Source organism: Mobula hypostoma, chromosome 5, assembly GCF_963921235.1.
Source record: "Mobula hypostoma chromosome 5, sMobHyp1.1, whole genome shotgun sequence".
Taxonomy (NCBI): domain Eukaryota; kingdom Metazoa; phylum Chordata; class Chondrichthyes; order Myliobatiformes; family Myliobatidae; genus Mobula; species Mobula hypostoma.
In genome coordinates this window covers 325,715-352,746 of record NC_086101.1, presented here as the reverse complement: position 1 = coordinate 352,746, position 27,032 = coordinate 325,715, and the positions used below count along the sequence as shown (strand labels likewise).

The 27,032-nt window shown below is 45.2% G+C and overlaps 1 pseudogene; it reads right to left on the bottom strand.

The window, feature by feature from the left end:
- Positions 1–9,471: 9,471 nt before the first annotated feature.
- LOC134346465 (oocyte zinc finger protein XlCOF6-like) overlaps positions 9,472–27,032 on the bottom strand; it is a 30,386-nt pseudogene continuing 12,825 nt past the window's right edge.

Here is a 27,032-nt window from a genome sequence, read left to right as displayed (position 1 = left end):
ATGAGCCACTCTCCAATCCTCTGGCACCTCACCTGTAGACAGCGACATTTTAAATATTTCTGCCAGGGCCCCTGCAATTTCAACACTAGTCTCCTTCAAGGTCCGAGGGAACACCCTGTCAGGTCCCGGGGATTTATCCACTTTAATTTTCCTCAAGACAGTAAGCACCTCCTCCTTTTCAATCTGTACAGTTTCCATGATCTCACTACTTGTTTCCATTAATTCCATAGACTTCATGCCAGTTTCCTTAGTAAATAGACGCAAAAAACCTATTTAGGATCTCCCCCATTTCCTTTGGTTCTGCACATAACCGACCACTCTGATCTTCAAGAGGACCAATTTTATCCCTTACAATCCTTTTGCTCTTAATATACCTGTAAAAGCTCTTTGGATTATCCTTCACTTTGACTGCCAAGGCAACCTCATGTCTTCTTTTAGCCCTCCTGATTTCTTTCTCAAGTATTTTCTTGCACTTCTTATACTCCTCAACCAGCTTATTTACTCCCTGTTTCCTATACATGTCATACAACTCCCTCTCCTTCTTTATCAGAGTTGCAATATCCCTTGAGAACCAAGGTTCCTTATTCCTATTCACTTTGCCTTTAATCCTGACAGGAACATACAAACTCTGCACTCTCAATATTTCTCCTTTTAAGGCTTCCCACCTACCGATCACACCTTTGCCAGAGAACAACCTGTCCCAATCCATGCTTTTTAGATCCTTCCTCATTTCTTCAAATTTGGCCTTCTTTCAGTTCAGAACCTCAACCCTAGGACCAGATCTATCCTTGTCCATGATCAAGTTGAAACTAATGGTGTTATGATCACTCGAACCAAAGTCCTCCCCTACACAGACTTCCATCACTTCTCCTAACTCGTTTCCTAACAGGAGATCCAATATTGCATCCCTTCTAGTTGGTCCCTTTATATATTGATTTAGAAAAGAAGGAATTTTTGAATGAAAGACGGACACTACAGTGGCTGACAAATGAAGTCAGAGTCAAATTAAAAGTAAAGGAGAGGGCATATTAATGATCTGGATGATGGGGTGGTAAATTGGATTCGTAAGTATGCAGACGAGACTAAGATAAGCGGCGCTGTGGACAGTGAAGTAGGTTTTTAAAGCTTGCAGAGAGGTTTAGGCCAGTTAGAAGAGTGGGCTGAAAGATGGCAGATGGAGTTTAATGCTGAAAAATGTGAGATGCTACATTTTGGTCGGACTAATCAAAATAGGACATACATGGTAAATTGTAGGGCATTGAAGAATGCTGTAGAACAGAGGGATCTAGGAATAATGGTTCATAGTTCCCTGAAGGTGGAATCTCATGTGGATAGGGTGGTGAAGAAAGCTTTTGGTATGCTGGCCTTTATTAATCAGAGCATTGAGTATAGGAGTTGGGATGTCATGTTGAAATTGTACAAGGCATTGGTAAGGCCAAATTTCGAGTATTGTGTACAGTTCTGGTCACCGAATTATAGGAAAGATGTCAATAAAATTGAGAGAGTACAGAGGAGGTTTACTAAAATGTTGCCTGGGTTTCATCTCCTAAGTTACAGAGAAAGGTTGAACAAGTTAGGTCTCTATTCTTTGGAGCGTAGAAGGTTGAGAGGGGACTTGATAGAGGTGTTTAAAATTATGAGGGGGATTGATAGAGTTGACGTGGATAGGCGTTTTCCATTGAGCGTGAAGGAGATTCAAACAGGAGGACATGAGTTACAAGTTAAAGGGCAAAAGTTTAGGGGAAACATGAGGGGGAAACTTCTTTACGCAGAGAGTGGTGGCTGTGTGTACCAGCAGAAGTGGTTGAGGCAGGTTCGATGTTGTCATTTAAAGTTAAATTCGATAGATATATGGACAGGAAAGAAATAGAGGATTAAGGATCAAGTGCAGGTCAGTGAGAGTAGGAGTTCGGCATGGACTAGAAGAGCCGAGATGGCTTGTTAATTGTTATATGGTTTATGGTTTTATTGTTATATGGCATACAAGGAAGCCAAACCTAGTAGGAAGGTAGAGAATTGAGAAGCTTTTAAAAACTTGCAGAAGGAAACTAAGAACGTCGTTGGGAAGGAAAAGATGACTTATGAAAGGAAGCTGGTGACTAATGTCAAAGAAGGTACTGTAAGTATTTTTAAGTAAAAGAGAGTTGAGGGTAGATATAGGACCAATAGAAAATGACGCTGGAGATATTGTAATGAGAGAGACAGAGATGGTAGAGGAAGAGAATGCGTATTTTGCATCAGTCTTCACAGTGGAAGACATTTGCAGTATACCGGACATTCAAGAGTATTAGGGAAGTGAAGTATGAAATAATGACTTAGATGTGGGAATTAAACGCAGCAACTCCAAGTTTTTGGATGACACGAAGCTGGACGGCAGTGTTAGCTCTGAGGAGGATGCTAAGAGGATGCAGGGTGACTTGGATAGGTTAGGTGAGTGGGCAAATTCATGGCAGATGCAATTTAATACGGATAAATGTCAGGTTATCCATTTTGGTGGCAAAAACTGGAAAACAGATTATTATTTGAATGGTGGCCGATTAGGAAAAGGGGAGGTGTAACAAGACCTGGGTGTCATTATACACCAGTCATTGAAAGTGGGCATGCAGATAAAGCAGGCGGTGAACAAGGCAAATGATATGCTGGCATTCATAGCAAGAGGATTCAAGTTAACCGGCCTATAATTCCCCGGTTTCTCTCTCCCTCCTTTTTTAAAAAGTGGGGTTACATTAGCCACCCTCCAATCCTCAGGAACTAGTCCAGAATCTAACGAGTTTTGAAAAATTATCACTAATGCATCCACTATTTCTTGGGCCACTTCCTTAAGCACTCTGGGATGCAGACCATCTGGCCCTGGGGATTTATCTGCCTTCAATCCCTTCAATTTACCTAACACCACTTCCCTACTAACATGTATTTCGCTCAGTTCCTCCATCTCACTGGACCCTCTGTCCCTTACTATTTCCCTTACTATTTTGGTGGCAAAAACTGGAAAACAGATTATTATTTGAATGGTGGCCGATTAGGAAAAGGGGAGGTGTAACAAGACCTGGGTGTCATTATACACCAGTCATTGAAAGTGGGCATGCAGATAAAGCAGGCGGTGAACAAGGCAAATGATATGCTGGCATTCATAGCAAGAGGATTCAAGTACAGGAGCAGAGAGGTACTACTGCAGTTGTACAAGGCCTTGGTAAAACCACGCCTGGAGTATTGTGTGCAGTTTTGGTCCCCTAATCTGGGGAAAGACATCCTTGCCATAGAGGGAGTACAAAGAAGGTTCACCAGATTGATTCCTGGGATGGCAGGACTTTCATATGATGAAAGACTGGATCGACTAGGCTTATATTCGTTGGAATTTAGAAGATTGAGGGGGGATCTAATTGAAATGTATAAAATCCTAAAGGGATTGGACAGGCTAGATGCAGGAAGATTGTTCCCAATGTTGGGGAAGTCCAGAACGAGGGGTCACAGTTTGAGGATAAAGGGGAAGCCTTTTAGGACCGAGATTAGGAAAAACTTCTTCACACAGAGAGTGGTGAATCTGTGGAATTCTCTGCCACAGGAAACAGTTGAGGCCAGTCCATTGGCTATATTTAAGAGGGAGTTAGATATGGCCCTTGTGGCTAAAGGGATCAGGGGGTATGGAGGGAAGGCTGGTACAGGGTTCTGAGTTGGATGATCAGCCATGATCATAATGAACGGCGGTGCAGGCTCGAAAGGCCAAATGACCCACTCCTACACCCAGTTTCTACATTCTATGTTTCCATGTTAGATTAGATTAGATTAGATTATGAGGACATGCAGTCCTCTTTTATTGTCATTTAGTAATGCATGCATTAAGAAATGATACGATGTTTTTCCAGAATGATATCACGGAAACACATGACAAACCGACTTAAAAACTAACAAAAACCACATGATTATAAAATATAGTTACAACAGTGCAAAACAATAGTGTAATTTGATAAAGAACAGACCATAGCATGGTAAAAATCTCAAAGTCTCTCGAAAGTCCCATCATCTCACGCAGGCGGTAAACCTCCAGCACTGCCAACTTGCCAATGCAGCATCCCGGAAGCATCCAACCATAGTCTGACTCCGAGTCCATCCGAAAACTCCGAGCCTCCGACCAGCTCTTCGACACTGAGCACCGAGCACTATCTCTGCCGAGCGCTTCCACCTTGGCCCCAGCAACAAGCAATAGGCAAAGCCGAGGATTTGGGGCCTTCGTCTCCGGAGATTCTCGATCGCACAGTAGCTGTGGCAGTGAAGCAGGCATTTCAGAAGTTACTTCAGGTGTTCCTCCATGCCTGTCACAGCTGTCTCCATCAAATCTGGATTGTGCACGGCCCCCTAGTTACACATAATCGATATCATTGGGAACGGCCGCACACGCTGCGTCGTGCCGCTATCTTCTCCTCCCCACCATTAAGGTGGTAATATTAATGTGCAGAGAAAATTACGACTGAGAAGGTGCTCAAGAAGCATAATAGTCTGAAGGTGGATAAATCTCCCGGACCTGATGGAATGCACCCTCGGGTTCTGAAGGAAATAGCTGGAGAGATTGCGGAGGCTTTAACAACCATCTTTCAAGAATCGACAGATTTTCGTATTATATTGGATGACTGGAAAATTGCAAATGTTACTCCGCTAGTAAGAAGGGTGGGAGGAGCAGAAAGGAAATGATAGACCTGTTAGCCTGACATCAGTGGTTGGGAAGTTTTTGGGTTCGATTGTTTGGGACGAGTTTACAGAGTATTGGGAGGCACATGAGAAGGTAGACCAAAGCCAACATGGTTTCCTAAAAGGAAAATGCTGCCTGACTAACCTACTGCAATTTTTTGAGGAAATTACAAGCAGGATAGACAAAGGAGATGCTGTAGATATGGTGTATTTCGATTTTCAATGGGCCTTTGACAACGTACTGTACAGCATGATAAGAGCCCGTGGAATTACCGATTCCATGATGCTGGAGAAATTGTAATGGGAGATAAGGAGATGGCAGAAGAACTGAACGAGTATTTTGCATCATTCTTCACTGAGGAAGACATCAGCAGAATACCGGACACTCAAGGGTGGCAGGGAAGAGAAGTGTGCGCAGTCATAATTACGACAGAGAAAGTACTCAGGAAGCTGAATAGTCTAAGGGTAGATAAATCTCCTGTACCAGATGGAATTCGCCCTCGTGTTCTGAAGGAAGTTGCTGCGGAGATTGCTGAGGCATGAGCGATGATCTTTCAAAAGTCGATGGATTCTGGCATGGTTCCGGAGGACTGGAAGATTGCAAATGTCACTCTGCTATTTTAGAAGGGGGCAAGGCAGCAAAAATGAAATTATAGACCTGTTAGCCTGACATTGGTGATTGGGAAGTTGTTGGAGTCGATTGTCAAGGATGAGGTTACAGAGTACCTGGAGGCATATGACAAGCTAGGCAGAACTCAGCATGGTTTCTTTAAAGGAAAGTCCTGCCTGCCAAACCTATTCCAATTTTTTTGAGAAAATTACAAGTAGGCTAGACAAGTGAGACGCAGTGGATGTTGTATATTTGGGTTTTCAGAAAGCCTTTGACAAGGTGCCACAGATAAGGCTGCTTAAGAAGATAAGACCCCATGGAATTACGGGAAAGTTACATACGTGGATAGGGCTTTGGGTGATAGGCAGGAAGCAGAGAGTGGGAATAAAAGGATCCTATTCTGGTTGGCTGCTGGTTACCAGTGGTGTTCCACAGGGGTCCGTGTTGGGGCTGCTTCTTTTTAAGTTGTACATCAACGATTTAGATTATGGAATAGATGGCTTTGTGGCTAAGTTTGCTGATGATACGAAGATAGGTGGAGGGGCCGGTAGTGCTGAGGAATCAGAGAGTCTGCAGAGAGACTTGGACAGATTGGAAGAATGGGCAAAGAAGTGGCAAATGAAATACAAAGTTGCAAACTGTATGGTTCTGCACTTTGGCAAATGAAATAAACAGGCAGACTATTATTTAAATGGGAGAGAATTCAAAGTTCTGAGATGCAACGGGACTTGGGAGTCCTCGTGCAGGATACCCTTAAGGTTAACATCCAGATTGAGTCGGTGGTGAAGAAGGCAAATGCAATGTTGGCATTCAGTTCTAGAGGAATAGAGTATAGGAGCAGGGATGTGATGTTGGGGCTCGAAAAGGCGCTGGTAAGACCTCACTTGGAGTACTGTGGGCAGTTTTGGTCTTCTTATTTAAGAAAGGATGTGCTGACGTTGGAGAGGATACAGAGAAGATTAACTGGAATGATTCCAAGAATGAGAGGGTTAACATATGAGGAACGTTTGTCCACTCTTATAGACTGTATTCCTTGGAGTTTAGAAGAATGAGGGAGACCTCATAGAAACATTTCGAATGTTGAAAGGCATGGTCAGAGTGGATGTGGCAAAGTTGTTTCCCATGATGGGGGAGTCTAGTATGAGAGGGCATGACTTAAGGATTGAAGTGCACCCATTCAGGACAGAAATGTGAAGAAATTTTTTTAGCCACAGGGTGGTGAATCTATGGAATTTGTTGCCACAGGCGGCAGTGGAGGTCAAGTCATTGGGTGTATTTGAGGCAGAGATTGATAGGTATCTGAGTAGCCAGGACATCAAATGTTATGGTGAGAAGGTGGGGGAGATGGACTAAATGGGAGAATGGATCAGCTCATGCTAAAATGGCAGAGCAGACTTAATGGGCCGAATGGCCGACTTCTGCTCCTTTGTCTTATGGAATTAAAGGAAATTAGAGGGCTTGTCTACTGAGTCCTTATGGGTGGAGCTGAGAAACAGGAAAGGTATGGCCACATTAGTGGGATTGTATTACAGACCACCCAATAGTCAACGAGACTTGGAAGAGCAAATTGGCAGAGAGATAGCAGGCAACTGCAGGAAACATAAAGTTGTGGTGGTAGGGGATTTTAATTTTCCATACATTGATTGGGACTCCCATACTGTTAGGGGTCTAGATGGTTTAGAGTTTGTAAAATGTGTTCAGGAAAGTTTTCTAAATCAATATACAGAGAGACCAACTAGAGGGGATGCAATATTGGATCTCCTGTTAGGAAACGAATTAGGGCAAGTGACAGAAGTCTGTGTAGGGGAGCACTTTGGTTCCAGTGATCATAACACCATTCGTTTCAATTTGATCATGGACAAGGATAGATCTGGTCCTAGGGTTGAGGTTCTGAACTGGAAGAGGGCCAAATTTGAAGAAATGAGAAAGGATCTAAAAAGTGTGGATTGGGACAGGTTGTTCTCTGGCAAAGACGTGATTGGTAGGTGGGATGCCTTCAAAGGGGAAATTTTGAGAGTGCAGAGTTTGTATGTTCCTGTCAGGATTAAAGGCAAATTGAATAGGAATAAGGAATCTTGGTTCTCAAGGGATATTGCAACTCTGATAAAGAAGAAGAGGGAGTTGTATGAAATGTATAGGAAACGGGGTAAATCAGGTGCTTGAGGAGTATAAGAAGTGCAAGAAAATACTTAAGAAAGAAATCAGGAGGGCTAAAAGAAGACATGAGGTTGCCTTGGCAGTCAAAGTGAAGGATAATCCAAAGAGTTTTTACAAGTATATTAAGAGCAAAAGGATTGTAAGGGATAAAATTGGTCCTCTTGAAGATCAGAGTGGTCGGCTTTGTGTGGAACCAAAGGAAATGGGGGAGATTATAAATAGGTTTTTTGCTTCTGTATTTACTGAGGAAGCAGGCATGAAATCTATGGAATTGAGGGAATCAAGTAGTGACACCATGGAAACTGTACAGATTGAAAAGGAGGAGGTGCTTGCTGTCTTGAGGAAAATTAAAGTGGATAAATCCCCGGGACCTGACAGAGTATTCCCTCGGACCTTGAAAGAGACTAGTGTTGAAATTGCAGGGGCCCTGGCAGAAATATTTACAATGTCACTGTCTACGGGTGACGTGCCGGAGGATTGGAGAGTGGCTCATGTTGTTCCGTTGTTTAAAAAAGGATCGAAAAGTAATCCGGGAAATTATAGGCCGGTGAGTTTAACATCAGTAGTAGGTAAGTTATTGGAGGGAGTACTAAGAGACAGAATCTACAAGCATTTGGATAGACAGGGGCTTATTAGGGAGAGTCAACATGGCTTTGTGCTTGGTAGGTCATGTTTGACCAATCTGTTGGAGTTTTTCGAGGAGGTTACCAGGAAAGTGGATGAAGGGAAGGCAGTGGATATTGTCTACATGGACTTCAGTAAGGCCTTTGACAATGTCCCGCATGGGAGGTTAGTTAGGAAAATTCAGTCGCTAGGTATACATGGAGAGGTGGTAAATTGGATTAGACATTGGCTCCATGGAAGAAGCCAGAGAGTGGTGGTAGAGAATTGCTTCTCTGAGTGGAGGCCTGTGACTAGTGGTGTGCCACAGAGATCAGTGCTGGGTCCATTGTTATTTGTCATCTATATCAATGATCTGGATGATAATGTGGTAAATTGGATCAGCAAGTTTGATTGGAGGTGTAGTAGACAGTGAGGAAGGTTTTCAGAGCCTGCAGAGGGACTTGGACCAGCTGGAAAAATGGGCTGAAAATTGGCAGATGTAGTTTAATACTGACAAGTGTGAGGTATTGCACATTGGAAGGACAAACCAACATAGAACATACAGGGTTAATGGTAAGGCACTGAGGAGTGCAGTGGAACAGAGGAATCTGGGAATACAGATACAAAATTCCCTGAAAGTGTCGTCACAGGTAGATAGGGTCGTAAAGAGAGCTTTTGGTACATTGGCCTTTATTAATCGAAGTATTGAGTATAAGAGCTGGAATGTTATGATGAGGTTGTATAAGGCATTGGTGAGGCCCAATCTGGAGTATTGTGTTCAGTTTTGGTCACCAAATTACAGGAAGGATATAAATAAGGTTGAAAGAGTGCAGAGAAGGTTTACAAGGATGTTGCCGGGACTTGAGAAACTCAGTTACAGAGAAAGGTTGAATAGGTTAGGACTTTATTGCCTGGAGTGTAGAAGAATGAGGGGAGATTTGATAGAGGTATATAAAATTATGATGGGTATAGATAGAGTGAATGCAAGCAGGGTTTTTCCACTGAGGCAAGGGAAGAAAAAAACCAGAGGACATGGGTTAAGGGTGAGGGGGGGAAACGTTTAAAGGGAACATTAGGGGGGGCTTCTCACACAGAGAGTGGTGGGAGTATGGAATGAGCTACCAGATGAGGTGGTAAATGCGGGTTCTTTTTTGACATTTAAGAATAAATTGGACAGATACATGGATGGGAGGTGTATGGAGGGATATGGTCCGTGTGCAGGTCAGTGGGACGAGGCAGAAAATGGTTCGGCACAGCCAAGAAGGACCAAAGGGCCTGTTTCTGTGCTGTAGTTTCTATGGTTTCTATGGAAAGTTACTAGCATGGGTGGAGCATTGGCTGATCAACAGAAAACGGAGTGGGAATAATGGGATCCTATTCTGAATAGGTTAGGACTTTATTGCCTGGAGTGTAGAAGAATGAGGGGAGATTTGATAGAGGTATATAAAATTATGATGGGTATAGATAGAGTGAATGCAAGCAGGGTTTTTCCACTGAGGCAAGGGAAGAAAAAAACCAGAGGACATGGGTTAAGGGTGAGGGGGGGAAACGTTTAAAGGGAACATTAGGGGGGGCTTCTCACACAGAGAGTGGTGGGAGTATGGAATGAGCTACCAGATGAGGTGGTAAATGCGGGTTCTTTTTTGACATTTAAGAATAAATTGGACAGATACATGGATGGGAGGTGTATGGAGGGATATGGTCCGTGTGCAGGTCAGTGGGACGAGGCAGAAAATGGTTCGGCACAGCAAAGAAGGACCAAAGGGCCTGTTTCTGTGCTGTAGTTTCTATGGTTTCTATGGAAAGTTACTAGCATGGGTGGAGCATTGGCTGATCAACAGAAAACGGAGTGGGAATAATGGGATCCTATTCTGGCTCGCTGCCAGAGTTCCACAGTGGTCGGTGTTTGGACCACTGCTTTCTGCTGTCTGTCAATGATTTCAACTATGGGATTAATAGATTTGTAGCTAAATTTGTCGATGACACAAAATCTGTGGAGGAGCGGGTAGTGCTGAGGAAACAGAGAGCTTGCAGAGAAATTTAGATAGTTTAGGGGAATGGATAAAGAACTAAACAATGAAATACAATGTTGGAAAGTGTATGGTCATGCACTTTGGTGGAAGAAATAAACAGACAGACGATTATTTATATTGGGAGAGAATTCAAAATGCGGAGATGCAAAGGAACTTGGGAGACCTTGTGCAGGATACCCTAAAGGTTAACCTCCAGGTTGAGTCGGTCGGTGGTGAAGAAGGTGAATGTAATGGTGGCATTCATTTCCAGAGGTATAGAATATAACAGCAGGGATGTGATGTTGAGGCCCTATAAGGCACTCATGAGACCACACTTGGAATATTGTGTGCAGTTCTGGGCTCCTTATTTTAGAAAGCATATACTGACATTGGAGAAGGTTCAGAGAAGATTCACAAAAATGATTCCAGGAAAGGGTTACTGTATGAGAAGCATAAGACCATAAGACAAAGGAGCAGAAGTAGGCCATTCGGCCCATCGAGTCTGCTCCACCATTTTATCATGAGCTGATCCATTTTCCTATTTAGTCCCACTCCCCTGCCTTCTCACCATAACCTTTGATGCCCTGGCTTGCCTGCAGAAGGCAGAGGATAGTGGCGGAGGGAGTACATTCAGATTGGAGGATTGTGACTACTGGTGTCCCACAAGGATCTGATCTGGGACCTCTACTTTTCGTGATTTTTATTAACGACCTGGATGTGGGGGTAGAAGGGTGGGTTGGCAAGTTTGCAGACGACACAAAGGTTGGTGGTGTTGTAGATAGTGTAGAGGATTGTCAAAGATTACAGAGAGACATTGATAGGATGCAGAAGTGGGCTGAGAAGTGGCAGATGGAGTTCAACCCGGAGAAGTGTGAGGTGGTACACTTTGGAAGGACAAACTCCAAGGCAGAGTACAAAATAAATGGCAGGATACTTGGTAGTGTGGAGGAGCAGAGGGATCTCAGGGTACATGTCCACAGATCCCTGAAAGTTGCCTCACAGGTGGATAGGGTAGTTAAGAAAGCTTATGGGGTGATAGCTTTCATAAGTCGAGGGACAGAGTTTAAGAGTCGCGATGTAATGATGCAGCTCTATAAAACTCTGGTTAGGCCACACTTGGAGTACTGTGTCCAGTTCTGGTCACCTCACTATAGGAAGGATGTGGAGTATTGGAAAGGGTACAGAGGAGATTTACCAGGGTGCTGCCTGGTTTAGAAAGTATGTATTATGATCAGAGATTAAGGGAGCTAGGGCTTTACTCTTTGGAGAGAAGGAGGATGACAGGAGACATGATAGAGGTGTACAAGATAATAAGAGGAATAGATAGAGTGGATAGCCAGCGCCTCTTCCCCAGGGCACCACTGCTCAATACAAGAGGACATGGCTTTAAGGTAAGGGGTGGGAAGTTCAAGGGGGATATTAGAGGAAGATTTTTTACTCAGGGAGTGGTTGGTGCGTGGAATGCACTGCCTGAGTCAGTGGTGGAGGCAGATACACTAGTGAAGTTTAAGAGACTACTAGACAGGTATATGGAGGAATCTAAGGTGGGGGCTTATATGGGAGGCAGGGTTTGAGGGTCGGCACAACATTGTGGGCCAAAGGGCCTGTAGTGTGCTGTACTGTTCTATGTTCTATCTTCTATGCCGTGCCTCATAAGTTTGGATGACTAAGTGAATCCCTTCCCACATTCAGAGCAGCTGAAAGGTTTCTCCCCAGTGTGAACTCGCTGATGTTTCTTGAGTTGAGCTGACAATGAATCCCTTCCCACATTCAGAGCAGTGAATGGCCTCTCCCCAGTGTGAACTTGCTGATGCACCTTCAGTTAAGCTGAATGGGTGAATCCCTTCCCACATTCAGAGCATGTGAATGGCCATTCCCCAGTGTGAAGTCACTGATGTTCCTTCAGATGAGCTGAGTGGGTGAATCCCTTCCCACATTCTAAGCAGCTGAATGATTTCTCCCCAGTGTGAATTTGCTGGTGTCTCAAAAGCTGAGATAAACTCATGAATCATTTCCCACATTCAGAGCAAGTGAACGGCTTCTCCCCAGTGTGAACCAACTGGTGTGTCAGTAGTGCAAAACGCCGAGTGAATCCTTTTGCACAGTCTGAGCAGCTGAATGTCCTCTCCGCAGTGTGCACAAACTAATGTTCTTTCAGATGAATTGAATAGCTGAACCCCTTCCCACATTCTGAACAGCTGAATGGTTTTTACCCAGTGTGAATTTGCTGGTGTCTCAAGAGCTGAGATGAACGAATGAATCCTTTCCCACATTCAGAGCAGCTGAACGGTCTCTCCCCAGTGTGGACTCGCTGATGTAACTTCAGTTCAGATGACCAAGCAAATACCTTCCCACATTTAGAGCAAGTGAACGGTTTCTCCCCAGTGTGGACTCGCTGATGTAGCTTCAGATGAGATGAATCCGTAAATCCCTTCCCACATTCAGAGCATGTGAATGGCTTCTCCCCAGTGTGAACTCGCTGGTGTCTCTGTAGGTTGGACGAGTGAGTAAATCTCTTTCCACAGTTTGAGCAAGTGAACGGCTTCTCCCCAGTGTGAACTCGCTGATGTGACTTCAGGTCAGATGTCCGAGCAAATACGTTCCCACATTCAGAGCAGGTGAACGGCTTCTCCCCAGTGTGAACTCGCTGATGCTCCTTCAGTTTAGCTGACTTGGTGAATCGCTTCCCACATTCAGAGCAGGTGAACGGCTTCTCCCCAGTGTGGACTCGCTGATGTAACATCAGTTCAGATGACTGGATGAATCCTTTCCCACATTCAGAGCATGTGAATGGCTTCTCTCCAGTGTGAACTCGCTGGTGTCTCTGTAGGTTGGACGATTGAGTGAATCCCTTCCCACATTCAGAGCAGGTGAATGGCCTCTCCCCAGTGTGAACTCGTTGATGTAACTTCAGGTCAGATGACCGAGCAAATAACTTCCCACATTCAGAGCAAGTGAATGGCTTCTCCCCAGTGTGGACTCGCTGATGTATCTTCAGTTCAGATGACCGAGAAAATACCTTCCCACATTCAGAGCAAGTGAACGGCTTCTCCCCAGTGTGAACTTGATGATGTAACTTCAGTTCAGATGACCGAGCAAATCCCTTCCCACATTCAGAGCAACTGAACGGCTTCTCCCCAGTGTGGACTCGCTGATGCTCCTTCAGTTTAGCTGACTGGGTGAACCCTTTCCCACATTCAGAGCAAGTGAATGGCTTCTCCCCAGTGTGAACTCGCTGGTGACTCTGCAGGTTGGACAACTGGGTGAATCCCTTCCCACATTCAGAACATGTGAATGGCTTCTCCCCAGTGTGAACTCGCTGGTGACTCTGTAGGTTGGACAACTGAGTGAACCCCTTCCCACAGTGTGAGCAGGTGAACGGCTTCTTCCCAGTGTGAACTCGCTGATGTAACTTCAGTCGAGATGACACAGCGAATCCTTTCCCACATTCAGAGCAAGTGAACGGCATCTCCCCAGTATGAACTCGCTGATGTAACTTCAGTTCAGATGACTGGGCAAATCCCTTCCCACAGGCAGAGCAAGTGAACGGCTTCTCACCAGTGTGAACTCGCTGGTGTGTCAGTAGGTTGGATGATTGAGTGAATCCCTTCCCACATTCTGAGCAGATGAACGGCTTCTCTCCAGTGTGAATTTGCTGGTGTCTCAAGAGCAGAGATGAACGAATAAATCCTTTCCCACATTCAGAGCAGCTGAACGGCTTCTCCCCGGTGTGAACTCGCTGATGTAACTTCAGTTGAGATGACCGAGCAAATACCTTCCCACATTCAGAGCAAGTGAACGGCTTCTCCCCGGTGTGAACTCGCTGATGTAACTTCAGTTGAGATGACCGAGCAAATACCTTCCCACAATCAGAGCAAGTGATTGGCTTCTCCCGAGTGTGAACTCGCTGATGCTCCTTCAGTTGAGATGAATGGGTGAATCCCTTCCCACATTCAGAGCATGTGAATGGCTTCTCCCCAATGTGAACTCGCTGGTGTCTCTGTAGGTTAGACGAGTGATTGAATCGCTTTCCACAGTCTGAGCAGGTGAACGGCCTCTCCCCAGTGTGAACTAACTGATGTTGTAGCAGGTGATTTGACTGAGTGAATCCCTTCCCACAGTCTGAGCAGGTGAACAGTATCTTTTCAGTGTGAGCTCGCTGGTGTTCATTCAGCTGAGATGACTGAGTGAACCCTTTCCCACATTCAGAGCAGGTGAATGGCATCTCCCCGGTGTGAACTCGCTGGTGTCACTGTGGTGTGGTTGAGTATGTGAATGCCTTCCCACCGTCCGAGCAGGTCAATGTCTCCTCACTGGTGAATTTTCTGATATACCATTACCATCGATAACAGAATGGCTTCCCGCTTACAGAACAGGTGGAGCATCTCACTATGGTGTGAATTTGCTGATGTATCTTCAGACTGGATGACTGAGTGGTTCCCCTCCCTCACACAGAGCGGGTGAATGGCCTCTCCCCACTGTGAACTCACTGGTCTTTCTGCGGGTAGCCTGTGAGTGAATCTCTTCCCACACTGAGAGAAGGAGAATGATATCTCACTACGATCAATTCTCTGGCAATTCAGAAAGTCAGATGTTTGAATCCCTTGTACAATCAATGCAGTTGAAGAACTGATCTCCAGTAAACAAATGCTGGTGTGTTCTCAGCTTCCGGTTCCAGTGGATTTCACAGAGTTAAAACAGAAAAGTTCATTTCAGAGACAGAATGCATCACCAGCTGGGATGTGATCTGGGATCATCTTCATCTCCAAGGATCGACAACAGATGTGTTGGTGTAGCAAAGAAAATATTTGGTCACTCCTTAAATATCCAGACAGACTCAGCAAAACTGATGTGTTGTTGTGTTTGAGATTCCCGTGCACAAGTGTTCTGCCATTTCAAACCTGTAAAAATATTTGCAAAAGACATCAATGGGTGAAGAACAATATTTCAGGAAAGATTTTAGTCTGTGGTGAGAACATAAGAACATAAGAAATAGGAGCAGGAGTCGGCCATCTGGCCCGTCGAGCCTGCTCCACCATGGAATAAGATCATGGCTGATCTGGCCATGGACTCATCTCCACCTTCCTGCCTTTTCCCCATAACACTTAATTCCCCAACTATGCCAAAATCGATCCAATCTTTTCTCAAATTTATTTACTCAGGTAGCCTCCACTCCTTCATTGGGCAGAGAAATCCACAGATTCACCACCCTCTGGGAAAGGCAGTTCCTCCTCACCTCCATCCCAATTTCCCCTGAATCTGTTATTCAAATAACAAGCCATGGGTGACAAAGGACATTAAGGACATCCTGAATGCTAAAAAGAGGGCTTTCAGAGATGGAAATAGGGAGGAGCTGAGGGCAATACAGAGGGACCTGAAAGCCAGGATCAGGGAGGCTAAAGACAGGTACAGGAGGAAGCTTGAGTGGAAACTCCAGCAGAACAACATGAGAGAGGTCTGGAGGGGGATGAGGACCATCACTGGGTTCCGGCAAACTAGCAACAGAGGAGCTGAAGGCAGTGTGGACAGGGCCATTGAACTTAACCTGTTCTTTAACAGATTTGACATTGTGACCCCTGCCCATCCCCCACATGAGCCATCTGTTGTCGGCCCCCAACCAACACATATTACACTCTCCCCTCCTACCCCTCCTCACATTCCCTCACCCTGCTCTCATGACTATACCTCTTCGCCACACAAAACCACCACGGTGGGCTTCACAGCTGAAGACAGCTGAAACGTCTCAACCCAAGCAAGGCTGCAGGACCGGATGGTGTCAGTACCAGGGTGCTCAAAGCCTGTGCCCCTCAGCTATGTGGAGTACTTCACCATATATTCAACCTGAGCCTGAGGCTCCGGAGGATTCCTGTACTGTGGAAGACGTCCTGCCTTGTCCCTGTACCGAAGATGCCGCACCCCAGCGGCCTCAATAACTATAGACTGGTGGCATTGACCTCCCACATCATGAAGACCCTGGAGTGACATGTTCTGGAGCTGCTCCGGCCTATGGTCAGGCCACACTTAGATCCCCTCCAGTTCGCCTACCAGCCCCGACTAGGAGTTGAGGATGCCATCGTCTACCTGCTGAACCGTGTCTACACCCACCTGGACAAGCCAGCGAGCACTGTGAGGGTCATGTTTTTTGACTTCTCCAGTGCGTTCAACACCATCTGCCCTGCTCTGCCGGGGGAGAAGCTGACAGCGATGCAGGTGGATGCTTTCCTGGTGTCATGGATTCTTGATTACCTGACTGGCAGACCACAGTACGTGTGCTTGCAACACTGTGTGTCCGACAGAGTGATCAGCAGCACTGGGGCTCCACAGGGGACTGTCTTGTCTCCCTTTCTCTTCACCATTTACACCTCGGACTTCAACTACTGCACAGGGTTTTGTCATCTTCAGAAGTTTTCAGATGACTCTGGCATAGTTGGATGCATCAGCAAGGGAGATGAGGCTGAGTACAGGGCTACAGTAGGAAACTTTGTAACATCGTGTGAGCAGAATTATCTGCAGCTTAATGTGAAAAAGACTAAGCAGCTAGTGGTAGACCTGAGGAGAGCTAAGGTACCGGTGACCCCTGTTTCCATCCAGGGGGTCAGTGTGGACATAGTGGAGGATTACAAGCAAACAACAGGAATTCTGCAGATGCTGGAAATTCAAGCAACACACATCAAAGTTGCTGGTGAACGCAGCAGGCCAAGCAGCATCTATAGGAAGAGGCACAGTCGACGTTTCAGGCCGAGACCCTTCATCAGGACTAACTGAAGGAAGAGTGAGTAAGGGATTTGAAAGCTGGAGGGGGAGAGGGAGATGCAAAATGATAGGAGAAGACAGGAGGGGGAGGGATGGAGCCGAGAGCTGGACAGGTGATAGGCAGAAGGGGATACGAGAGGATCATGGGACAGGAGGTCCGGGAAGAAAGATGGGGGGGGGGGTGACCCAGAGGATGGGCAAGAGGTATATTCAGAGGGACAGAGGGAGAAAAAGGAGAGTGAGAGAAAGAATGTGTGCATAAAAAAGAGTAACAGATGGGGTACGAGGGGGAGGTGGGGCCTAGCGGAAGTTAGAGAAGTCAATGTTCATGCCATCAGGTTGGAGGCTACCCATACGGAATATAAGGTGTTGTTCCTCCAACCTGAGTGTGGCTTCATCTTTACAGTAGAGGAGGCCGTGGATAGACATGTCAGAATGGGAATGGGATGTGGAATTAAAATGTGTGGCCACTGGGAGATCCTGCTTTCTCTGGCGGACAGAGCGTAGATGTTCAGCGAAGCGGTCTCCCAGTCTGCGTCGGGTCTCACCAATATATAAAAGGCCACATCGGGAGCACCGGACGCAGTATATCACCCCAGTCGACTCACAGGTGAAGTGATGCCTCACCTGGAAGGACTGTTTGGGGCCCTGAATGGTGGTAAGGGAGGAAGTGTAAGGGCATGTGTAGCACTTGTTCCGCTTACACGGATAAGTGCCAGGAGGGAGATCAGTGGGGAGGGATGGGGGGGACGAATGGACAAGGGAGTTGTGTAGGGAGCGATCCCTGCGGAATGCAGAGAGAGGGGGGGAGGGAAAGATATGCTTTGTGGTGGGATCCCGTTGGAGGTGGCGGAAGTTACGGAGAATAATATGTTGGACCCGGAGGCTGGTGGGGTGGTAGGTGAGGACCAGGGGAACCCTATTCCTAGTGGGGTGGTGGGAGGATGGAGTGAGAGCAGATGTACGTGAAATGGGGGAGATGCGTTTAAGAGCAGAGTTGATAGTGGAGGAAGGGAAGCCCCTTTCTTTAAAAAATGAAGACATCTCCCTCGTCCTAGAATGAAAAGCCTCATCCTGAGAGCAGATGCGGCGGAGACGGCGGAGAGTAGAGATAAGACAGGAAATTACAGAGCAGTTGTTTTCACTTCAGCGGAGGGCAAGTTGTGGGAGAAGCTCCTGAGAGGCAGGATTTATGAGCATTTGGAGAAGCATAACCAGATGTGGGATAGTCAGCATGGCTCTGTCTAGCACAGATCGTGCCTTAAGAACCTGATTGAAATCTTTGAGGATGTAACCAAGCACACTGATGAATGTAGAGTAGTGGTCGCCAACCTTTTTAAGCCCAAGATCCCCTACCTCGGCCTTAGTGAAAGGCAAGATCAACATACTAAATTGTTTAGAGAGAAAACAGCTCATATTGTACTTCCAACCTGAGGCCATTTATTTTGGCTAATGGTACTTGAATTACATAAACTGCTTTTGTCAAACTTTCAAATTAATTCAACTAAGAAAACACAAAAACTAGCATATCAAACAGGTGTCTTTAAGAATATTACAATACTTCATACCTTTAAATCTAAGTTTCATTATTTAATTTTATTTCAACACAAAAAATAAATGAATAGAAATTGGCTGTTCCCCTCAGTGTGATGACTGGGGCTGAATACTTTCTGCTAGTTCCCTGAAATTTGGGTAATAACTTCTGTGAGGGAACCCAGGAGTGCCCCTATTAACTGTTCGGAGAGAGACATTTATCATTGATGGTTTGTTTGGAAAGGAGAGAGAGACAGAGTTATTTACCACCGATGTGTTGCTTTTGAAAAGACAGAGAGAGAGAGAGACAAAGACCAACGGTTGGACTGTCACTTTAAGGCATTGGAAGTCACTTTGGATTTCTACTGAGTTGAGCTGGAGACAGCACCGAGCAGCTCGTAAGTTACTATGGTAACCGAAGGCGGTATTATTTAATGGACACTCGATGTTATGATTTTCGGCAAGTTGTTGATATTACTTCCAAGGACAGGTTGTCTGCTTGTGCATTTCTTCACAGACAAAGGAAGGAGGGACTCTTTGAATGACAGGTGATGCTCAGCACAGAGAAATAAATGGGAGGTCAGATGATACAGACCTCAGACACATGATCTGGACACTGAATTAGCATTGTTGTGCCCACAGAGAAAGTGGGTTTTGGAGGATCGATCAGGCGGATCGATCCAAATTGCTATTCCAGCGTGAAGAAGGGGTTGACTGGTGGGGAGTTGTCTATGTGTCCACTCTTGCAGGGGTGATAGCTCCACCTCAGAAGACCGGTCCCCCTGGTTAAAGTCACAGTCGGTGATGTGTAAAGGATTTCGGAGGACGAGGAGAAGATCGACGGCATCAGCTCACCTGAGGACTCAGTTCACTTTCTCTCTCTCCCCGTCATTACTCAACTAAATACCACGAATTGAACTGAAATGAACTTTACTCAACACCGTAAGACTGTATCTTTTTACCCCTAGACTTAAAGAAGCTTGGTTTTTCATACATATATATTCCACACTTACTTTTATATATAATCATTGCTAACTTGTGTGATTTATCTTCATTTATATTACTGTATTGCGTAGTTACCAATAAATATTATTAGTTTATAGCAATACTAGACTCCAAAGTGTTTTCCATCTCTGCTGGTTCTTTATTCCCGTCACAGGGTACGTGACACTACAGGCAGCCAGTCTGAAACAGTCTGTGAGGTGTCTAGTAAGACAGCTCCTGCACTTAGATTAAATAATTTTCATCTGTGAATATGCAATTTCACACAGATAAATTGACCCGAAGTAGGCACTGACTTTTAGTGCTCATTTGGTGAGATGAGGAAACTTCTCCCTGCTGACAAACCCCCAAGAGTCACCGTCCCTTCATCGATGTCATTTTGCAAATCAATTGTTTCAATTTCAATATCACTGGGCACACCAAATACTTGCTGGAATTTTACTGTTATCTGTTCTATACTCAGTGCCAGTTCTTGTTTCAGTCGAAGCAAGCAGCTGAGAAGGAGTGGAAGAAATCGGGTCAAAAAAGTCTTTTTTTTTTAAACACTGCTCGGGGTGAAGGGTCTGCACTGCGCAGGCACGTGACGTAGCGCGCCAAGGTTTAAAAAGCAGACCACCATATACAGCGGCCATCGCCGGAGTGGACTGAGTCAGAGTGGGACGGCTTTGGCTCAAACAGGCTCCGGCGAGAAGAGGCACAGGCCAGGGTAGGTTCCGGTAAGTTTTTTGTTCAGATTGTTTAGTGCAGTGAGAATGCCAGGCAGGATGTTGGAATGCTCCTCTTGCAGGATGTGGGAAGTCAGGGAGCCCTCCGGTGTCCCTGACAACGACACCTGCAAGAAGTGCATCCAGCTGCTGCTCTTGACAAACCGCGTTAGGGAACTGGAGCAGAAGCTGGATGACCTGCAGATCATTCGGGAGAATGAGGAGATTATAGATCATAGCTACAGGGAGGTAGTTACACCAAAGGAGCAGAGGACAGGAAATTGGGTCACTGTCGGGCGAGGGAAGAGGAAAGGGCAGGCAGAGCAGGGTTCCCCTGTGGCCATTCCCCTGAACAACAAGTATATCGCATTGGATACTGTTGGGGGGAGATGACTTACCTGGGACTAGCTGCAGTAGCCGGATCTCTGGCACTGAGTCTGGCTCTGCAGTGCAGAAGGGAGGGGGGAGAAAGAGGAGAGCAGTAGTGATAGGGGACTCGATAGTTAGAGGTGCAGATAGAAAGTTCTGTGGTCGTGACAGAGAATCCAGGATGGTTTGTGCCTCCCAGGTGCCAGGGTCAAGGATGTCTCTGATCAATTGCATGACATTCTGAAGTGGGAGGGTGACCAGCCAGATGTCGTGGTGCACATTGGTACCAATGACATAGCAAGGAAGAGTGAAGAGGTTCTGGACAGTGAGTATAGAGAGCTTGGTAGGAAGTTGAAAAGCAGGACCTCAAAGGTGGTAATCTAAGGATTGCTACCTGTGCTACGTGCCAGTGAGGGTAGGAATAGGATGCTCTGGAGGAGGAACAAGTGGCTGAGGAACTGGTGTAGGGGGCAGGGTTTCAGATTTCAGGATCACTGGGACCTCTTCTGGGGCAGGTGGGACCTGTACAAGAGAGACGGGTTACACTTGAACCACAGGGGGACCAATATCCTTTCAGGGAGGTTTGTTAGTGCTATTGGGGAGGCTTTAAACTAGATTTGCAGGGGGATGGGAACCAGAGTGCCAGAGCTAACAGTGTGGCTGGGGTGAAAATAAATGATGTTGAAAGTTTAAGCAAATCCACTGATAGAAAGATTGTGAGTGGTGGTAAAAATCTTCTGAGGTGTATATATTTCAATGCTAGGAGTATTGCGGGGAAGGCGGATGAGTTGAGGGCGTGGATTGACATGTGGAATTATGATGTTGTAGCAATTAGTGAAACTTGGCTACAGGAGGGGCAGGACTGGCAGCTTAATATTCCAGGGTTCCGATGTTTCAGATGTGATCAAGGCAGAGTAATGAAAGGTGGGGGAGTAGCATTGATTGTTAGGGAAAATATTACAGCAGTACTCAGGCAGGACAGATGAGAGGGCTTGTCTACTGAGTCCTTATGGGTGGAGCTGAGAAACAGGAAAGGTATCGCCACATTAGTGGGATTGTATTGCAGACCACCCAATAGTCAACGAGACTTGGAAGAGCAAATCTGCAGAGAGATAGCAGGCAACTGCAGGAAACATAAAGTTGTGGTGGTAGGGGATTTTAATTTTCCATACATTGAGTGGGACTCCCATACTGTTAGGGGTCTAGATGGTTTAGAGTTTGTAAAATGTGTTCAGGAAAGTTTTCTAAATCAATATACAGAGGGACCAACTAGAGGGGATGCAATATTGGATCTCCTGTTAGGAAATGAATTAGGGCAAGTGACAGAAGTCTGTGTAGGGGAGCACTTTGGTTCCAGTAATCATAACACCATTCGTTTCAATTTGATCATGGACAAGGATAGATCTGGTCCAAGGGTTGAGGTTCTGAACTGGAAGAAGGCCAAATTTGAAGAAATGAGAAAGGATCTAAAAAGCGTGGATTGGGACAGGTTGTTCTCTGGCAAAGACGTGATTGGTAGATGGGATGCCTTCAAAGGGGAAATTTTGAGAGTGCAGAGTTTGTATGTTCCTGTCAGGATTAAAGGCAAATTGAATAGGAATAAGGAACCTTGGTTCTCAAGGGATATTGCAACTCTGATAAAGAAGAAGAGGGAGTTGTATGAAATGTATAGGAAACGGGGTAAATCAGGTGCTTGAGGAGTATAAGAAGTGCAAGAAAATACTTATCAGGAGGGCTAAAAGAAGACATGAGGTTGCCTTGACAGTCAAAGTGAAGGATAATCCAAAGAGTTTTTACAAGTATATTAAGAGCAAAAGGATTGTAAGGGATAAAATTGGTCCTCTTGAAGATCAGAGTGGTCGGCTTTGTGCGGAACCAAAGGAAATTGGGGAGATCTTAAATAGGTTTTTTGCGTCTGTATTTACTGAGGAAGCTGGCATGAAATCTATGGAATTGAGGGAATCAAGTAGTGACACCATGGAAACTGTACAGATTGAAAAGGAGGAGGTGCTTGCTGTCTTGAGGAAAATTAAAGTGGATAAATCCCCGGGACCTGACAGGCGGTTCCCTCGGACCTTGAAGGAGACTAGTGTTGAAATTGCGGGGGCCCTGGCAGAAATTTTTAAAATGTCGCTGTCTACGGGTGAAGTGCCGGAGGATTGGAGAGTGGCTCATGTTGTTCCGTTGTTTTAAAAAGGATCGAAAAGTAATCCGGGAAATTATAGGCCGGTGAGTTTAACGTCAGTAGTAGGTAAGTTATTGGAGGGAGTACTAAGAGACAGAATCTACAAGCATTTGGATAGACAGGGGCTTATTAGGGAGAGTCAACATGGCTTTGTGCTTGGTAGGTCATGTTTGACCAATCTGTTGGAGTTTTTCGAGGAGGTTACCAGGAAAGTGGATGAAGGGAAGGCAGTGGATATTGTCTACATGGACTTCAGTAAGGCCTTTGACAAGGTCCCGCATGGGAGGTTAGTTAGGAAAATTCAGTTGCTAGGTATACATGGAAAGGTGGTAAATTGGATTAGACATTGGCTCGATGGAAGAAGCCAGAGAGTGGTGGTAGAGAATTGCTTCTCTGAGTGGAGGCCTGTGACTAGTGGTGTGCCACAGGGATCAGTGCTGGGTCCATTGTTATTTGTCATCTATATCAATGATCTGAATGATAATGTGGTAAATTGAATCAGCAAGTTTGCTGATGATACGAAGATTGGAGGTGTAGTAGACAGTGAGGAATGTGTTCAGAGCCTGCGGAGGGGCTTGGACCGGCTGTAAAAATGGGCTGAAAATTGGCAGATGGAGTTTAATACTGACAAGTGTGAGGTATTGCATGTTGGAAGGACAAACCAACGTAGAACATACAGGGTTAATGGTAGGGCACTGAGGAGTGCAGTGGAACAGAGGGATCTGGGAATACAGATACAAAATTCCTTGGAAGTGTCGTCACAGGTAGATAGGGTCGTAAAGAGAGCTTTTGGTACATTGGCCTTTATTAATCTAAGTATTGAGTCTAAGAGCTGGAATGTTATGATGAGGTTGTATAAGGCATTGGTGAGGCCCAATCTGGAGTATTGTGTTCAGTTTTGGTCACCAGATTACAGGAAGGATATAAATAAGGTTGAAAGAGTGCAGAGAAGGTTTACAAGGGTGTTGCCGGGACTTGAGAAACTCAGTTACAGAGAAAGGTTGAATAGGTTAGGACTTTATTCCCTGGAGCGTAGAAGAATGAGGGGAGATTTAATAGAGGTATATAAAATTATGATGGGTATAGATAGAGTGAATGCAAGCAGGCTTTTTCCACTGAGGCAAAGGGAGAAAAAAACCAGAGGACATGGGTTAAGGGTGAGGGGGGAAAAGTTTAAAGGGAACATTGGGGGGGCTTATTCACACAGAGAGTGGTGGGAGTATGGAATGAGCTGCCAGACGAGGTGGTAAATGCGGGTTCTTTTTAACATTTAAGAATAAATTGGACAGATACATGGATGGGAGGTGTATGGAGGGATATGGTCCGTGTGCAGGTCATTGGGACTAGGCAGAAAATGGTTCGGCACAGCCAAGAAGGACCAAAGGGCCTGTTTCTGTGCTGTAGTTTCTATGGTTCTATGGTTCTATATCAATTGGCAGAAATGGGTTTGAAATAAATGCAGCGATATCTTTCATGACGCTTAACTCCTCAAAACGCCGATCGAACTCTATTGCCAGTTTGTCTAGGTAAGCACACTACTGCTCAGGGCGAAAAGCATTGGTTTCCTTGATGGCCTGTAACATAACAAGTTGGGAAAATGTGTAAGCCTCCCATTCTTTGAATTTGAAATCCAAATACCGAGCTTGGCCTTAATCGCATTAACTATGCTGACCATGTGGTTTTTTATCATGTTGGTTTTTTGAACCAACATGTCGAGGAACCAACTAGAGAGCAGGCTATTCTGGACTGGGTTTTGAGCAATGAGGAAGGGTTAATTAGCAATCTTGTCGTGAGAGGCCTCTTGGGTAAGAGTGACCATAATATAGTGGAATTCTTCATCAAGATGGAGAGTGACATAGTTAATTCAGAAACAAAAGTTCTGAACTTAAAGAAGGGTAACTTTGAAGGTATGAGACATGAATTAGCTAAGATAGACTGGCAAATGACACTTAAAGGGTTGACGGCGGATATGCAATGGCAAGCATTTAAAGATCGCATGGATGAACTATAACAATTGTTCATCCCAGTTTGGCAAAAGAATAAATCAAGGAAGGTAGTGCACCCGTGGCTAACAAGGGAAATTAGGGATAGTATCAATTCCAAAGAAAAAGCATACAAATTAGCCAGAAGAAGTGGCACACCTGAGGACTGGGAGAAATTCAGAGTCCAGCAGAGGAGAACAAAGGGCTTAATTAGGAAGGGGAAAAAAGATTATGAGAGAAAACTAGCAGGGAACATGAAAAACTGACTGTAAAAGCTTTTATAGATATGTGAAAAGAAAAACATTGGTTAAGACAAATATAGGTCTCCATTTAAAAAAGGAGGGAGAGAGAAACCAGGGAATTATACACCGGTTAGACTAACATCGGTGGTGGGGGAAATGCTAGAGTCAGTTATCAAAGATGTGATAACAGCACATTTGGAAAGTGGTGAACTCATTGGACAAAGTCAGCATGGATTTGTGAAAGGAAAATCATGTCTGACGAATCTCATAGAATTTTTTGAGGATGCAACTAGGAGAGTGGATAGGGGAGAACCACTGGATGTGATATATTTGGATTTTCAAAAGGTTTTTGACAAGGTCCCACACAGGAGATTTCTGTGCACACTTAAAGCAGACGGTATTGGGGGTAAGGTATTGATGTGAATAGAGAATTGGTTGGCAGACAGGAAGCAAAGAGTGGGAATAAACGGGACCTTTTCAGAATGGCAGGCAGTGACTAGTGGGGTATCGCAAGGCTCAGAGCTGGGACCCCAGTTGTTTACAATATATATTAATGACTTGGATGAGGGAATTAAATGCAGCATCTCCAAGTTTGCGGATGACACGAAGCTGGGCGGCAGTGTTAACTGTGAGGAGGATGCTAAGAGGATGCAGGGTGACTTGGATAGGTTAGGTGAGTGGGAAAATTCATGGCAGATGCAATTTAATGTGGATAAATGTGAGGTTATCCACTTCGGTGGCAAAAACAGGAAAACAGATTATTATCTGAATGGTGGCCGATTAGGAAAAGGGGCGGTGCAACGAGACCTGGGTGTCATTATACACCAGACATTGAAAGTGGGCATGCAGGTACAGCAGGCGGTGAAAAAGGGGAATAGTATGCTCGCATTCATTGCAAGAGGATTCGAGTAGAGGAGCAGGGAGGTCCTACTGCAGTTGTACAAGGCCTTGGTGAAACCACACCTGGAGTATTGTGTGCAGTTTTGGCCCCCTAATCTGAGGAAAGACATCCTTGCCAAAGAGGGAGTACAAAGGTGGTTCACCAGATTGATTCCTGGGATGGCAGGACTTTCATATGATGAAGGACTGGATCAACTAGGCTGATACTCGTTGAAATTTCAATGATTGAGGGGGGGATCTTATTGAAATGTATAAAATCCTAAAGGGATTGGACAGGCTAGATGCAGGAAGATTGTTCCCGATGTTGGGGAAGTCCAGAACAAGGGGTCACAGTTTGAGGATAAAGGGGAAGCCTTTTAGGACTGCAATTACGAAAAACTTCCTCACACAGAGAGTGGTGAATCTGTGGAATTCTCTGCCACAGGAAACATTTGAGGCCAGTTCATTGGCTATATTTAAGAGGGAGTTAGATATGGCCCTTGTGGCTAAAGGGATCAGGTGGTATGGAGGGAAGGCTGGTACAGGGTCGAAGGGCCAAATGGCCTACTCCTGCACCTATTTTCCATGTTTCTATGATCCTTATTTTTGAGCAGCATGTTTTGTGAAAAACGATTGCTGGGCCTTCAACCCCGAGTTCAGCTCCTCAACTTTCCTGGCACAGATGCGCTCTTTGGGGGGGGGGGGGGGTAGGTGTCTTTAAATTTCTGGTGGTTGGTGTTGTGGTGCCGCTCCAGATTCCCTCTTTTAGTCAGTACATGTGTTTGGTGGCACAACATACATACACACTTGTCTTTCTCCACGGTAAACAGAAATTCCTCTTCCCATTCTGAATGGAATTTGTATGTTTTTGCCTTCTTTCGTGGAGCCTCCGCCATGCTAGCAAGCTTGCAGGATATCACCAGCAAGTGCCGTATACTGACGTTTGCGACAGTCTGTACACTTATCTAATCTAATTGGTCACTTTGATGCAGCACAAGCTACGCTGAAAAAAGTACAACAGCTAAATGAAAAGAGAGAGAGAGGCGCTAACTTTTCCGTAAAAACTAAAATTAATGCTAGTTACTAGCACACTATCTGAAATGCCAAACATGTATTCACGCTATCAAAGGCAAAAAATTTGAAAGAAAGAGAGCAGTACAACTGATCACGCTTTTGCATAACTGATGTAATATAAATAGCAGCATAACAGAGTCAAAACCGATTAAAGTTGATCAAATTTCAGTTAAGTCATGAATGCAAAAGTGAGTCACTTTTACCCACGCCTGTTGTATTCTTTTGCCAATGGACAGTTTGCCCG